Genomic DNA, 17,386 nt, shown 5'->3' on the forward strand with positions numbered 1-17,386 from the left:
GCTGTCATTTAGTAACAAGTTGTTCAGTTTCCATATGTGTGTAGGCTTTTTGCTATTTCTGTTGTTGTTGAAGTCCAGCTTTATTCCATGGTGATCAGACAGGATACAAGGGATTATTTCAGTCTTCTTGTATCTGTTGAGGCTTGCTTTGTGACCAACTATATGGTCTATTTTGGAGAAGGTTCCATGAGGTGCTGAGAAGAAGGTAAATTCTTTTGTGTTTGGGTGTAAAGTTCTGTAGATGTCTGTGAGGTCCATTTGATTCATGACCTCTGTCAGAGATATTGTTTCTTTGTTTAATTTCTGTTTTGTTGACCTGTCCTTTGTTGAGAGTGGGGTGTTGAAGTCTCCCACTATTAATGTGTGGGGATCTATATGTGGTTTAAATTTTATCAATGTTTCTTTTACAAATGTGGGTGCTCTTGTATTTGGGGCATAGATGTTCAGGATTGTGATGTCTTCCTGGTGGAATTTTCCCTTGATGAGTATGAAGTGTCCTTCCTCATCTCTTTTTATTAATTTTGGTTGAAAGTCTATTTTATCAGATATTAGAATGGCTACTCCTGCTTGTTTCTTGGGTCCATTTGCTTGGAAAGTCATCTTCCAACAGCTTACCCTCAGGTAATGTCTATCTTTGTGTCTTAGGTGTGTTTCTTGTATGCAACAGATTGCTGGGTTTTGTTTACGTATCCATTCTGTTAATCTGTGTCTTTTTACTGGAGAGTTGAGTCCATTGATGTTGAGAGAGATTAATGACCAGTGGCTGTTAGATCCTTTGATTTTGATGTTGGCTGTGTTCATAAGTTTGTGTGCTTGGTTGCTTTTTGTTTTGCTGTAGTAAGGTTAATTATTTCCTGTGTTTTCTTGACAGAAGCTAATTTTCTTGGGTTGTATTTTCCCTTCCAGTATCTTCTGTAATGCTGGATTTGTGTGTAGGTATTGTTGAAATTTGTTTTTGTCATTGAATATCTTGTTTTCTCCGTCTATGAGGACTGAGAGTTTTGCAGGGTATAGTAGCCTGGGTTGACATCTGTGTTCTCTTAGGGTCTGCATGATATCTGTCCAGGCCCTTCTGGCTTTCATAGTTTCTGTTGAAAAGTCAGGTGTGATTCTAACGGGTTTGCCATTATATGTTACTTGGCCTTTTTCCCTTGCAGCTTTTAGTATTTTTTCTTTGTTCTGTATACTTCCTGTTTTGATTATTATGTGGCAGGAGGATTTTCTTTTCTGGTCAAAGTTGTTGGGTGTTCTGTAGGCCTCATGTATTCTTACTGGCTTCTCCTTTAACTTGGGGAAATTTTCTTCAATGATTTTGTTGAAAATATTTTCTGGGCCTTGGAGAAGGGAGTCTTCTTTTTCCTCTATACCTATTATTCTTAGGTTTTGTCTTTTCATATTGTCTTGGATTTCTTGGACGGTCTGTGTCAGGAATTTTTTGGATTTAACATTTTCTTTGACAGATACATCGATTTCTTCCATTGTATCTTCTACACCTGAGATTCTTTCTTCCATTTCTTGTATTCTGTTGGTTATGCTTACCTCTGTAGTTCCTGTTTTCTTCCCTAAATTCTTCCTCTCCATTATTTCCTCCATTTGTGTTTTCTTTAATTTTTCTAGTTCTATCTTCAGGTCTTGAGTTGTTTTGTTTACTTCCTTCACCTGTCTGCTTGTATTTTCCTCTTTTTCTTTTAGTTCCTTCAACTCTGTCTCTTTTATTTCTTTCAGTGATTTAATTATTTCTTCTCTGAAGGCCACAAGCTGTTTGGCTGCATCTTCCCGTATTTCTTCACGGATGGCCCTAATTTGCTTGTCTTTATCTTCCTCCATTTCTTTACGGATAGCCATGATTTGTTTGGTTTTATCTTCCTCTAATTCTTTACTTATTTTATCTGTTTCCTCTATTATTCTCTTCATCAACATAGTTGTAAGGTCATCTTCTTGATTTTCTATTATGCTGCATTGTTCAGGGCTGTTCGCCCCTGGACGGCTGGGTTCTGGAGATGCCATATTGCTCTGTCTTTTGTTGGTTGAGCCTTTACGCTGACCTCTACCCATTGGGCTGATTTAGGTTTTGGCTGTTAGTTTCTGTGCTTCCTGGAGTCCTGAGGTAGGGAGTATCCCCTTGGCCGGAAGATGATTTTTCCTGAAGGAGTCCTTCTCTGCTTTTTGGTTATGGTCACTGTATGGCCAGTGTTTCTCCGGAGATGCCACTGCTCACCTCAGGTTTATAGCCCTGAGTAGTAGCTGTGGTCTATGTTAGGCAGGGGGGGATCTCCTCTTACCCATAAAATTTCTCAAGACAGCTGCCCCACTGCTGGGTTTCTTGTTATAAATTTAGTGTGCTGCTGCTCACTAAATTTCCATGTACAGTCCTCTTGAAGAAACTGCTGATTCCCTAGCTATGGGGTTTTCTCCCAACAGGGAAACTCAGTCTGTTATCCTGGGGCGCACAGTTCTGTCTGAGAAAGTGGGAGGTGCACTCAGCAAGTCTCTGGGCCAAAGGCTGATTGCTCTGCTCTGGACCTTGAGAATGTGCACCTAGGTTGAGTTGGCGCCTGGGGGCACTGTTCTGGTCTGGAGGCTGGGTGCCTCACTCTGGACCAGAAGTGTGTGTCTCTGTCTGGGATGGCGGATGTAGGCACCACTCTGGTCCAGACGCTGTGGGTGCAGCCCCCCTGAAGGATCAGGGATTCCTACAGTTTTGGCAGTCCAGCCAGGGACAACTGGCCGATCCCTGGCACAGTATCTGAGGGCTGCTGTAATGGCTCTTCGGCTCCTGCAGGTCCGAGGATGCAGCTGCACACACGTGAGTTTTAACAAAGTCTTTAAAAAGAAAAGTGAAATTCCTAAATAGGTCATTTTTTTTTAACTATTAAAATGAACATGTAGAAATATAACCCAGGTAAATTTTGTATGAAAAGATCATGTTATAAAAGAGATCATTATAATGAAGAGATCATGTTAATAAAATATTATTCACTGTTACAAAATGATGACAACAAAATGTATATTTGAGATTTTATTATATTTGCTCTCTCTGTGTGTGCATGCTTGTGTAGACACGTGTGTGTGTGTGTGGGGGTGTGTGTGTGTGTGTGCATGTACCACATTGTACCACATGCCACACAACACATATGGACTCTCCTCTCCTATGGTGGGGCTCCAGGGATTGAACTCAGGGTAATAGGCTTGGTGGCAAATGCCTTTATTCACTCAGCCATCTCCCTGGCCCACCCAGAAAATGTTTTTCCTGCTTTCTAGTTCATATTTGTAGTCATACATAACTGTAAGTATTTTTTTTAAAGAAAAAGCTTGAAATATCAATATATTTAACTATCTCTTCTGTTTTTGAAAATATGTGCCTCAAATTTCCCTCTTCTACTGGCTCCTGCTAGCGGCCAGCATGACACTATTCTCTCACTCTTTGAGCAGCAGGGCATCCGTGTCCACAGTCTCCCTGCTCTACTGTTTTCTGCTTAGGTCATCCTTCCTACCTCTTCACGTGTGAGGATCCTCTGTACACTTTCATACTCGGCTCTACCTATAAAAATGCTCTCTACGTGCCAGGCAATGGTTGGTGCACAAGTTTAATCCCAGAACTCAGGAGGCAGAGGCAGGCAGATCTCTGTGAGTTTTAGGCCAGCCCGGTCTGCAGAGGACAGTCAAGGGCTGTCATACAGAGAAACTCTGTTTGGAAAAACCAAAAACTGAAAAAAAATAAAAAGGAAAAAAATCTCTCTATAAAACTCTACCGTACATTGAGCACAGTGGATTTTGTGCCATCATTGGCTATCTATTTGACTCTCTTGCTAGAATCAGTTCCCTATTAAGGACAAGAACTCTACTTCTTTAATGTGTACTAGCAAGCAGGACCATGTTTTCCAAATTCTGATGAATGAAATTCCATGAATATGTATTCAGGCTAAATGCAAAGTGTTAAGAAGAAAACCAGCCAACAGTGCAGATAATGTAGCTAAGATACTGATCAGTGTGTCTCCAAAAGGTGTGGCTAAGTCTGCAAGTGTCCCTGGCTTTACTACCAGACACCTGACAACATCTGACACTCGAAGAAAACTGTAAGTCATACAGACAAAAAGGGAACAAGGGTGAAGGGTACAACAAGGAAAGCAAAAGGGACAACAACCCAAAGGCAGACACAAGCATGTGAACCAAGGGACTCCTGAGCTTTGGGAACGTTTTGGTTCCCACCTTCCATCTCTCTGTAGGGCACTAGGAATACAGGTATGTGCTATGGTGCTGGCTTTTGTGTGGGTTCTGGGGATTTGAACTTAGGTCTTCATGCTCACAAGTAAAGCAGTTTTACCAACAAGCCATCTCTCCAGATGCACGACTTAAAATATTAAAAATATTTTAATTTTTATTTTTTTGTTAACCACAGCTAATGAATATCTAATGATTTTATGCTGTTGTGGCTGCAGGCCTTCTCATCATTACTGAGTCTTGTGAATGCTATTTTTAAAAAATATTTAATTGAAAAAAATTTATACTTTATATGCTGATTATGGTTTCTCCTATCTTTTCCATATCCTCCCCACCTTCCCATTCACCTAGCTTCATACCCTTTCTTTCTCCCTATCTTTAGAAAACAAATAGGTGAAGCAAAAGACAAACAAACAAACCAGAATAAAAAACGGTGTTTGGAAGATACTGTTTCCTTGATGTTTCCTATTCTCTCTGGCTCTTACAATCTCTCTGCCTCCTCTTCTGCATAGCTTCCTAAGCCCTGGGTGTGTGGGTGGGGGGGATTGATGGAGAAATCCCATTTAGGACTGAGTGTTCCAAAGTTTTTCACTCTCTGCACAATGTCCGGTTATGGGTCTCTGAAAAAAAATGCTTCTCTTACTAATAATGATGAGGAGGAAGAGAGAGATAAGAGTGGGCATTTACATTTTATTTAAAAAAAGGTCCAGATGAAGTGGAGAGAAAGAGTGAAAGAATAAGGAATTACTTTTTTATAGTAAGAGAGGAAGTACAACATGTCACACTGAGCACGTTAAAGATGTAGCCTGAGAATGTTTACAAGTTATTAATGAAATAGTATAGCAAGATGAAATGCATTAAAATATTTTTTTAACCATCCCAGACATTATGGTCCAAGTTGGCATGCCAGATCTGGTAGGTCATGCACTTTTGACTGTAGCTCAGATTGCTGGGAGACATCCTCCTCGTTAGTTTCAGGTGACAGCTCACTGTACAGGAGGGATGCACTTGTACAGAAAGAGAGAAGAAGGAGAGGAAGATTTAGCGCTGCATATTCATGGGGCAAGAAATTCCACCCTAGCTCCAGTGTGTATTGGCGTGTTGCCTGGGAGCTTGTAAACACATGACCATTGCTCTTCTTCCTATTTCTGGCCTGGATTGGAACTTGGTGGCTAAGCAAACCCCAGCTGGAGCTAAAATTAGGGAACCAAATTGTAACAAGACATGTTTATCACACACAAAAAAAAAGAGGAGATGCCTTCTTAAGAAAAAGCACATTTGCCCATGGATCAACAGGAGTCACAGAAATCTTCCAGACTTTCTATCATGTATAAATTGAATTAAACTGGAAAACTAGGTTACATCCCAATCTCCTCTAATACCATAGTAGCTCAGTTTCCTTGTAAATGGTTACATGTAGATGGAGAAAAGTTTAAGACATAATCCGGTGAACTGTTGACATGGACAGTGAATAGCAGAGCTAACAGGTAGAACTTGAGCTTTTAGATCCATGTAACTTTACATTACAGAGATGTCAACATCTGGAGAGCTTTAATGTCATGGCAAGAATGAAGTAGTGGTTGAAGGAGCATATGGCTGATATGATGAGAAGGAATGTCACAGGTACTGAAGCAGTGAAGTAGCAACATCAGTTCCTTGTATTTATGCCACAGGTTTTTCACCTCTACAAATATGGTGCAGATCATTCCTCAAATGTCTCACTAAGTAATTGCTGACTGCTCACAAAGGGCATATTGTGAGGGAATCAGAGAGTGACTGCTTTTCTTCTACATAAAAAGCACAGGCTTTTAAAGATATAACATTTTATTAATTGTTTGAGAAACACATACAGGGCATTTTAATCGCATCTACCCCTACCCCTTCTCTTATCTCCTCCCAACCTTTCCCAACTTTGTGTTATCTTAAAAAAGAAAAGAAACAAAACAAAACAAAACAAAGCCCCCAAAGCCATTGAGTCCACTTTGTTCTGTTTTCATACCTATCGGTGGGTGTAGGATCATCCACTGGTGTGCATGGTTGGGCAAACCCTTAAAGAGAGCAGCCTTTCCCCACTCCAGAAACCATGAACAGGAGTCTGAACTCCTCCCCCTTCCAAGGACATAGGCTTAATGAAAAAAAATGAGAAACAAACGCAGAAAGCTACAAGAGAGAATCTATCCATAGTTTGAGATAATTTAGGGAAGGTTTTTACAAAGTAAGAAATTATTGACTCATGGACTGTCCCGCTTTTTTTTTTTAAATGAGCATATTCTTTTTTAAATATAATTTTTATTTATTACAATTTATTTACTTTGTATCCCAGCTGTAGCCCCACCTTCGTTCCCTCCGAACCCTACCCTCCCTCATCTCCTCCCATGCCCCTTCCATAGGCCACTGAAAGTAGAGGACCTCCTCCCTTTTCATCTGATCCTAGCTTATCAGATCTCATCAGGACTGTCTTTCATAGTCTTCCTCTGTGGCCTGGTCAGGCTGCTCCCCCCTCAAGGGGAGGTAATCAAATAGCCAGCCGCTGAGTTCATGTAAGAGACAGCCCCTGCTCCCCTTATTAGGGAGCCCATTTGGAGACTGAGTTGCCACGGGCTACCTGTGTGCAGGGGGTCCAAGTTATCTCCATGAATGGTCCTTGGTTGGAGTATCAGTCTCAGAAAAGACCCCTGTGCCCAGATTTTTGGTTCTTAAAAAAGAATTTATTTTAAAAAATGTTTTAAATTATGTGTGTGTGTGTGTGTGTGTGTGTGTGTGTGTGTGTGTGTGTGTGTTTGCGCGCACGCGCACATGAGTACAGGAACCTCTAGAGGTCAAAGTCATCAGGTTCCCTGAAAGTGGAGTTACATATGGTTGTAAGCTGCAGTGTAAGTCTTGAGAATCAAACCTGGGCCTTCTGGAAGAACAGTCAGTGCTCTTAACTACTGGGCCCCCTCTCCAACACCCATGCTTTGTATAGAGAAATTTATTTGAAAATCTTTAGTGATTATGGGGAATAGATGTTTCAAAATGAGAATAATGGAAAGAAATAATGCTGAACAAGAATGATACTGATGGACATGCCAAAGTGAACAGGGAAAAGCCCACGAGGCCTCAACCCTAGGCAAAGTATTATATGCAACCAGAAAATGCTGGGCATGGGACGGGTCTTCCCCAGGAAAAAGCACACCAATTGGTTGTCCAGTTCCAAATAGCCAGCCCTGTAAACATTCATACAAATTACATTATACAGACTGAGTGTGTGATATCTAGGAATATATGTGTATACAAACACATGTATGTATGTAATTACAATCACTGAAAAAAAAATGTCATGAATTTTGAGAAGAGCAAAAGGAACCAGGAGGGATGAAATGAAAGAAGTACATTATAATCTCAAAAAAAAAAAATCCATGGAAATGTTTGTAAAAACTATTCATTTAATTCAATCAGGATTAGGTGCCTGGCAGGCAGTTCTACTGTTACTGCCATGCCCACTGTGCTTTCTCTGTGTACTGAATACACTTGGAGATTTTACTTTACGAAGAAAATGTGTGAGGAAGTTTGGAGGAATTAGTGAATGCCATCCCTGATGAAAGTTCATACGAGTGAGTAGTTGTTGTAGGAGGTACATAGGTGTGTTCGTTCTTGAGCAGAAAGCCATTCTGTTTTAGTTACTGTTGTATTGCTGTGAGGAGAAACTATGACCAAGGCAACTTATGAAAGGAAGTGTTTGACTGGGGGGATCACTCCTAGTTTTAGAGTTCATCCACAGTCATCATAGTGTGAAGCAGATAAGCAAGGAGCCAGAGCAGTATCTGAGAGCTTTACCTCCTAATCTATAAGCAGCAAGTGGAGAGGCTGAACCTTTGCCATGGACTTCCGAAACCTCCACGGCCAGTGACACACTTGCTTCAGCAAGGCCACACTATCCTAATCCTTCTCAAACAGTCCCTCTTCCTAGTGACCAAACATTTAAACATATGAGTCTATGGGGGTTATTCTTACTCAAATCACCACCCATTCTAAATGCTAAAAAAGCTAGAAGACACAGAGGTCATTAGGGACTATCCACACACTCAAGCCTTGACAGAAAGATTCAGGTTTTACATCCTCACTTCAGGCTAGTCTTCTGCTTGAGATTTCCCCATCATTTCCTACTACCCCTCAGAGCAAGTGCATTCTGAGCTCTGTCCAGTTTCTCCAAGTGCTCTGGCATCTTAAGAACATTTAGCACTTTATCATCGTAGAAGACAACTCTGAGTTTTTCCTGTATTAAATTCAACTCAGCTGTCACATTCTGTGAGACTATTTCTGAATGCTTCCCCTACCTCACATTATGAGAGATGGCTTGCTCTCACTTTGCAATCCCCCTGTGGCATTCATGCTTGTTTTAAAGTTAACTGTTGAAAATAGTTTTTTTCTACTTGTCTATAAACTCTATGAAATTGGAGACCATGTTATTTTGGACACTTTGGTTTATCAATGCCAAGCCCTACACTTCCTGATTTGTTCTCAATAAAAGAAGCTTTGTTGTACTAAGTAGGGAGACCTAACTAAAAATAAACAATTTTATGTGTGCTTTGAGATAAATATATGGTGATTTATGTAATGTGTTCTAAGCAATAGTTAATATAATGGTAGTAATATCCAAGTGGTTTAAACCTCACTGATAATACACACTTGGAGTGGGCAACCACATTGGAAGTGGAAGTTTTTGTTTTCTTTGAAGACTCAGTTGAGTCATGTGATGTTCTGCTAGAAGCTGTCTTGTGAGAGGGCAAGCGATGTTTTGCTGTGAGCTCTCTCATGGGAGGGGTGTGGCTTTGGCCAACTGGGAACATTCATAAGTGGACTCTGAGGAGAGGAGGTATATGGAAACCCACAGACAGTGAGACAGCTCTTGTTTCTTTCTTTTATTTAGTTATTTTTTAAAATTTATTACAACATATTCATTTTGTATCCCAGCTATAACCCCCTCCCTCTCCCTTCCCAATTCTGCCCTCCCTCCTCTTCTCCTCCCCTGCCCCTCCCCCAGTCCACTGATAGACTTCCATTTGACCCTAGCCTATCAGGTCTCATCAGGACTGGTTGCATTGTCTTCCCTTGTGGCCTGGTAAAGCTGCCCCCAAGGGGAAGTGATCAAAGAGCCAGCCACTGAGTTCATGTCAGAGACAGCTCCTGTTTCCCTTACTAGGGAACCCACTTGGAGATTGAGCTGCCATTTGTAACATTTGTGCAGAGGTTCTAGCCAAACTTTGGGTAAAGTGTGCAGGGAATCTTATGAAAGAAGGGGGAGATAGAAAGACCTGGAGGAGACAGGAGCTCTACAAGGAGAGCAACAGAACAAAAATATCTGGGCCCAGGGGTCTTTCCTGAGACTGATGCTCTAATCAAGGACCATGCATGGAGAGACAGCTCTTTTTGGATCAATATTGCTAAGCTGATCTTGTGCTTCAATACTTGACTTTGCAGAGAGAAAGTTTCTAGGGAACTTATTGGGGCAATCCAAATGAGTCTTGTGGCTTTCACTGACTTGTCCCAATCTTCTGAATCATGCTGATTCATGTTGCTGCTTGTTATTGGCCTGTGGACTGGACTGCTGGTATCTGGACAACAAAGAATGGACTTATTTCAAAGAACTACTTCTACAAAAGTCTACAACCCTCTTTATCTCATAACCTTCTTTCTTCCCTACCTCTGGTCAGTGGTTGGAAGGGAGGTAGAAGTATCTAGGAACCCTAAATAAGGTATGTTTGTTGAAATATCTAAGCCTAGACACATTTATTTATTCTAATGAGCAGCTGCATGTGCCAGGCCTTGCTTTAGGTGCTGGGAATACAGAGACAAACCTGCTTGGGTTGTTCAGTAGCTCTCAGCAGTGATTTCATGGAGCATCCATTATAAAAGTGACAGGCAGATGAAAATCTAAAATGTATTAATAAGGTAATTTTATCAAACCAGTGCAATGAGAACACAAATAGAGGAGATATAACAGAAAGTGGGTGAGGGTGCTGTGATCTGAGTTGTTGGCTGGAGGAAGGGGGATGGTGAGACCTGAAAGATAATAAAGGGTAGAGTAAGGTCCAGTTGAGGTAAGACCAAGTCTCAAAGAAGAAGGTACTATTTTTTTTCCAAGTCAACATTTTATGGAAGAAAACAAAGCTCCCAAGAACATCAAAGTATCTGGTGATCACATAGTTAGCAAATGTCAAAGCCAGGGGATCTGCTGTCAGTGGTGTTTGGCATATCCCATACTCTTGGGATCAGAGACCTTGGATGACCTCCGGCTGCTCTGTATGCCACTGAACTATGCCCTTCGTTGCCCCTGGTATCTTTTTATTACCTCATCCTTCTCTGACATCAGTATTTTATTCCTTTACCATGTGGTTGCCCAGCTAGGAATGGTAGAGGAAAAAGATCTGATTGATGGGATCTCTGGGAAGTTATAAGTCAAGGTATTTTTTGTTTGAAAAGGAGAACCTTATTTAAAACATTAAGAGAACCTTTTTTACTCAACATTTCGGAGTCCTTCCAAAATGTTTTCTAAAAAGACTTTTAAATTTTAAATTTCAAGTATTTGGTCATGTCTCTTTACTGTATATATGCACGCTCTGGTTGTGTGGATGAGCCTGGTGCCCAGGAAGTCTAGAAGAGGCTTTCAAATCCTTCTCAAATTGGAGCTATAGGTGGTTGTGAATGGCATCGTGGATGCTGGGTACCACGTCTGGGTCTTCTGTAAGAGCAGCAAGTGCTGTAATCCAATGAACTATCTCTGTAACATCCCTTTAACAATACTCTTTGTTTATATTAGTTCTTTGAGAATTTTACACATTGTCATATTCATCACCCTTGCTCAAATCCCAACTTATTTTCTCTCCATACCTCCTCATGGTTGGTTCCTGGGTGTGGGGCCTGCCCTGGAATATGATCAATATAGAAGGTGTCATTCCACTGAAGGAAACTGACTTGCCCTCTCACAATCAATCAAATGCCAGTAACTTCTCAGCTAGAAGTGGGACATTGTGCTCGGCTCCTTTGCTGCATGCTTGCTTTTGGATTTGAAACAGGCTCTCACTCCATCGCCTCGGCTGGCAATGAGATCCACCTAGATCACACTGACCTCAAACTTAGAGTTAACTTCTTGCCTCAGTCTTTCACGTGCAAGGACTACAGGTACTAGCTACCAAGCCCAGTTGCTAGCTACCTTTTTAAACACTATTGAGAATTCAAAAGAGCTGCCAATACAGCTGTGTCTGTTGATGTCTATCATGTTAGACATGAAAACTGACAAATTCAGGATACTAATTTTCTACTTATTAAAATAATGTATGTATCATATGCTAACATATCATATGTTATAAAATATAGCTATATTTTCCAAAAAAATTGTTGAAAAATGCGGCACTGTTCTACATTTTTCTGGAGTCTCTTTAATGCCTGTTTTAATAAAACACAGCTAGAGTTTCATATTGGCTTCTGCATTCAATTCATCCAAATATCCCTTGTTGTTACTCCAGAAAAACCTCACAGTTTAATTGTAAAACAGTAAGAGTGAAAAACGCAAATAGCATTTGAGCAAAGTTGGGGATGTGGATTTGTGGTCATGCCAAATTGTTGTAGGGTCACAGAAGCAAATTTTAACATCTTTTGTTTGCGTATGTGCTTTTCTTGTTTCCTCTATATTTCTGGAGTCTTGTCAAATGTCCCATATTGATTTATTCCCAGAAACTAGGTTAACATTTTCAGGTTATTATTCTGCTTAACTTGTTGTTCGTCTTCAAGAAATACACAGACGCTCATTAGTTTCCAGTCAATGCGGATTTATAATGGTGAACTTCTTGACACAGTCATTGTGTGTATGGGAAGGTAAGGTAGGCAGAACCTGAAGTATATGTGTTACAGTTCCATGAAAGGTTGCTTGTAAATATTGGAGTAGGAGAAACCTGAGCTTTGGAAACTTTAGGAGCTGGTGACAACACCCACAGGGTTAATTAAGACCCTTAAGAGCATGGCGTAGGAGTTGCTAATGTCTTATAGGACATGGAAGGCTAGAATTAAAACTTGTAGGGCACAATCTTCCCTCTTCTGGGCCTTCCCAGAAGCGCTTGTGAATCAGGTTGTCAGAGAGAACCACGCTGCAAGGCTGTGAGCTTTCACTGTGAGGAAGCTTCTCAGCGTGGACATTGGGCTAGGCAGACGAGGGGTTTGCTAACTAGCTAGTGTACTCCTATCTGGAGTAATGAAAAGCTTTTAAAAGCTATGGAATGTCTAACAACTTTCTCATGATTCAATTGTAGGAGAGGCATGCAACCCTTACAACTCAAATGTTTATAAAAGTGCCAGTGGATCTTCAGAACCCCGACGTTATTAGTTAGAAAAAACATCAGCAAAATTTGTAGAAGAAAATGGAGGTACTTATGAGTGTATGGTGAAGCTGGTGGTCAGCTCTCATTCAGTGTCCTAGGACTGGCTTCTCTTTCAGAGGACCAGAGTTTGACTCCCAGCACTCACATGGTAGCTCACAACTGTCTATAACTCCAGGTCCAGGGGACATGATAATGTCTTCCGGCCTACTTGGACACCAGGCATGTACAGAGTACACACCCATACATGCAGGAAAACTCCCATACACAAAAATACTAAAATAATATTTTTTAATAATTAAAAAAGTGGAAAGCGGCAGGAAAGGAACAAAGGAGGGTAATCAGGGTGTATATATCAAACATATTTTATTTTATATATTTATGAAAATATCACAATAGAATCCATTATAGTATACAAATAGCATATGATAATAAAATATTTTAAAAGTTTAAAATATTTTAAGCAGCCAATTAAAAAATCAGACATTAGCAATGGGCAGGAGAAGCAAGGTGGCAATTTCTGAAGACTTCCATGGTAAGCATAGTTTTATGAGGAAGCTAGAAGGCGGGTAGTGATGGCACACATTTTTAATCCCAGGACTTGGGAGGCAGAAGCAGGTGGCTTCCTGTGAGTTCTAGGTCAGCTTGCTCTACAGAGCAAGTTCCAGGACAGCCAGGGCTAACACAGAGAAACCCTATCTTGAAGAAAAATAGAGTGCAGGTGAGCTGCTCTTCTGATTTTTATTTGCATTACTCAGGTGGGGCATGACCTTGATACTTGAGCATCTAAACTGCTGTTTCCTTTCATGAGCCAGCTGTTAACTCCAGAGCTATTCTGACAAAGGAGCAATGGGACTCAGCCAAGAAGATGGAGGAAGAGAAGGTTATGTGAAAACCTTACAGTGCTGTTTTCACTGCTTTCCCTCCACCCCCTCTATGGTTGGAAGTTCCATTGAGTGATATTTAGTTGACTCAAGACTGCCGAAAACTGAAAAAGAAAAAAAAAAGTAGAAATCATTCAACTCCAGTAATTTAAGTAATATTTAGTATATTGACCCACTTTTTTTTTTTGCTGTTTTTTATCAGTGTAGTCTAATTATGTGTCTGTATTAACTGGATATAAACTTCAGGTATACCATGCCTTTTTATCTGGTAGTTTTTGCAGAATTTGGATTAACTGTCTCATAGCCATATTTTCTTTGTATTGTTTAGAAATAGAATTTTTACTGTTTTTTTTTAAATAAACCTCCAGTGAGATCCCTTTCTGATTTGATGTATCTGTAGAAATTTCTAAAATGTGTTCTTTGACTTATTACCAAATTGGAACAGATAGAAAATGTGTGTGGAAAAGTGGATCAACTCCTTCTCCCCTCCCCCAAACCAAACAATGAAAGACAGCTGCCCATAGAGAGGCTGGCTTAACAAAGGAACAAGTGTACGAAACAGACAGTGATTTTTGCCCAGCCCCAGGGTCTCTTGCAGCCTCTGGCCTGGCAGTGCTGACAGAGCCATCTGTCCTAGCATTCTGCCCTCTGTAGTCAGCCATTAATTTCCCTCAAGGGTTTTATTTGACAGCTATCTCATACTGGCCATACTTGGACACAGGACATGCTTTGAGAGAGGAGCTTCCAGGAGTCAAGGCTTATGATACTGAGTCCTCAGTGAGGACTTCTACTTGAAAGGGAGTCTTGCTGGAGAAACCATGTCAAGTTGCACTTGTCTTGAAATATCTCTCTATATGTGCAGAGCGCTTGATTTAAATAGGGTAGGTTGGTAACAGAATAGTTGCCTGAGAATATAAAGAGGGGATACGAACAGTTTTTTTTTTTAAGGTCAAGCAAACCCTCCTGCATCTTAATTTGTGGTGATATTTTTCCTCCTCTCTCTGCAGCTGTTCCACTCTTGGTAGAAACAATATGCATTAATCAGTGTTCTACAAGCTGTCATGCTATCTTCCTCTTGTTCACACTGCTTCTAGGGAGTCTTCAGGTTGGATGCTAGAGTTCATTTTAATGCATTAGTAGAATTTGTAGGGCATAGAGGAGGAGAAAGGCAGAAACACAGAACTAAAAAGTTATAAACACAAAAGGTAGATTGAGAGAAAACACAAAATAAAATGCCAGTGTTACCTGACAATTTTGTGAGATAACAACCAATATGCTAGATAAGAAAACACTGGAACAGCTGGTGATTATGCAATTCCCCAAAACTAGTAAAATCTAAGTATATGAAACTGTGTTGAACCTCAGCAGTAACTGGAGTATTCCAATAGAAAGGGTATTTTTCCCCTCTCTGTTTGTCAAGTGTTAAACGTACATGCTTGGTGCTGGGGAGATGATGGCTCAGCATTAACACCTGGTACTGCTCCTGTAGAGACCTGAGTTAGGTCCCTAACACCCATGCAACTTTAGCTCCAGGGGATATGACACCCTCTTCAGAACTTTACAGGTATCTGTCCTGATATGCACATTTCCACAAATAGACACACACACATAATCAAACAGAAAGATGAATCTAAATAAATATATACCCAGTGTTGCAGAGGGCCTGGAGAAACAACTTTTTAAAACAAAGACTTTTAAAGATCTAACACATAGAAATACAACAATGTAAAATTAGGAAAGTGTAAAATATGGACTGTGTGCTACATGATATTCGGGAATTGTTATGAATTGTTTAGATAGTATATAGGGATGTATCAGTTAAAGCTGCAAAATACAGTGGATATGTGAAATTGTAAGCTATCTAATATGAGATTTTTAAACATATCCTACTCATGATGCTTTTTCTATCACACACACAGACATTGGCTTACTCTTGCTTTTTTTTTTTTCTTTCAATGGAAAACAATTTTTTGTTTGTTCGCCAAGCAATGATGGTGCATGCCTTTAACTCCAGCACTTGGGAGGCAGAGGCAAGTGAATTTCTGTGAGTGCAAGGCCAGCCTGGTCTATGGCGCAAGTTCCAGGGCAACCAAGGCTACACAGAGACACTGTCTTGAAAAACAAATAAACAAAAACCAAACAATGATAAAATTTAATAATTTTGGTCATGTTTTTCCCCTCCCATAATTTCTCCCAGATCCTCCTAAAGAAAGAGGACTCTGGCTGAGATCCTCAATCCTCATTCAGAAAAGCAAAGAGGATGGACATCAGAAAAAGGAGAAAACAGAACAGGACAGGAGCCTACCACAGAGGACCTCTGAAATACTCTATCCTGCAAAGTATAAAAGCAGATGCTGAGACTTATAGCCAAACTTTGGGCAGAGTGCAGGGAATCTTATGAAAGAAGTGGAAAATAGTAAGACTTGGAGGGGACAGGAGCTCCACAAGGAGAGCAACAGAACCAAAAAACCTGGACCCAGGGGTCTTTTCTGAAACTGATGGTCCAACCAAGGACCATTCATGGAGATAACCTAGAACCTCTGCACAGATGTAGTCCATGGCAGTTCATTGTCCAAGTGGGTTCAGTAGTAATGGGAACAGGGACTGTCTCTGACAAGATCTCACTGGCTGGCTCCTTGATAACCTCCCCCTCATGGGGGTGAAGCCTTAGCAGGTCACAGAGGAAGACAATGCAGATAGTTCTGATGACACCTGATAGGCTAGGATCAGAAGGAAGGGGAGGAGGACCTCCCCTATCAGTGGACTGGGAGAGGGGCATGGGTGGAGAAGAGGGAGATAGAGCAGGCTTGGGAGGGGAAGAGGGAGGAAGCTACAGGTGGGACACAAAGTGAATAAACTGTAATTAATAAAAGTAAAAAATTAATTAAAAGGAAACACCCTCCCTCAGAAATACGCATGTGTGAGCACGAGCGCGCGCATGAGTATACGCACACATTCACAAATTTTCCATACTCCAGAAACACAAAAACAAAAACAAAAATATACAAGAGATTTTTATGTGACCCTGGAAATATAGGTATATGAAATATTTACAGAAATAAAATCCCCATAAGACTAAGGTATACATATAATTTTACTGTTTATTACACATAAAAGAGATTTGCATACTCATGGAAGTACCTCCTTATTTTAACATAAAGAATTCAATCTTGGTTAAATATTTGATATTGAAGGACAAAAAATATTTTTCAATAATTTAGCTATTTGATATTGTGATTTTATTAGATGAATTTTCTTTAACAGTTTTTAAAGTACCTTTGATTATGTTGCCCTCTGTCTTAGTTACTTCTTGATTGCCATGGCAAAACACCATGACCAAGGCAATTTATAAAATAAAGCATTTAATGTGGGGCTCATGGTTCCTGAGGGTGAGAGTTTGTGACCACTGTTTCAGGGAGCATGGCAGCAGGCAGGCAGGCATCCATTACATTGGAGTAGTAAGTGAGAGCTTACATCTGTTTTACACATGAGGAGGTTCCCTTATGAGAGGACAGAGAGAGACAGAGAGACATGAGAGGACAGAGAGAGACAGAGAGACAGACTGGAAATGGTAAGGGCTTTTGAAACCTCAAATCCCACCCATAGGGACACACCTCTTCCAACTAGGCTATACTCCTAAATCCTTGAACAGTTGTACCACCAAGGGACCAAATATTCAAATATATGAGTCTACAGGACCATTCAAACTATCACATTCATGTGATCTACTGGACTACTGAAAATGTACTAATCATTTTACTCTTCAGTTATAGTTTCTTTTGAGGTATTTAAGATTATGCTGGTGGTCAGAACTATGCCTCACCTTTTTAATTGTCAATGCCAGTTTGAGGATCTGCTCCTCAGGAGTCTCTTGGGAGGAATCTTTCATCTGTTTGGGGATCAAAGGCTTTGTTTGACTATGGCTTTAAG

This window comes from Psammomys obesus, unplaced genomic scaffold, assembly GCF_907164565.1.
Source record: "Psammomys obesus unplaced genomic scaffold, mPsaObe1.curated_primary_1811, whole genome shotgun sequence".
Lineage (NCBI taxonomy): Eukaryota > Metazoa > Chordata > Mammalia > Rodentia > Muridae > Psammomys > Psammomys obesus.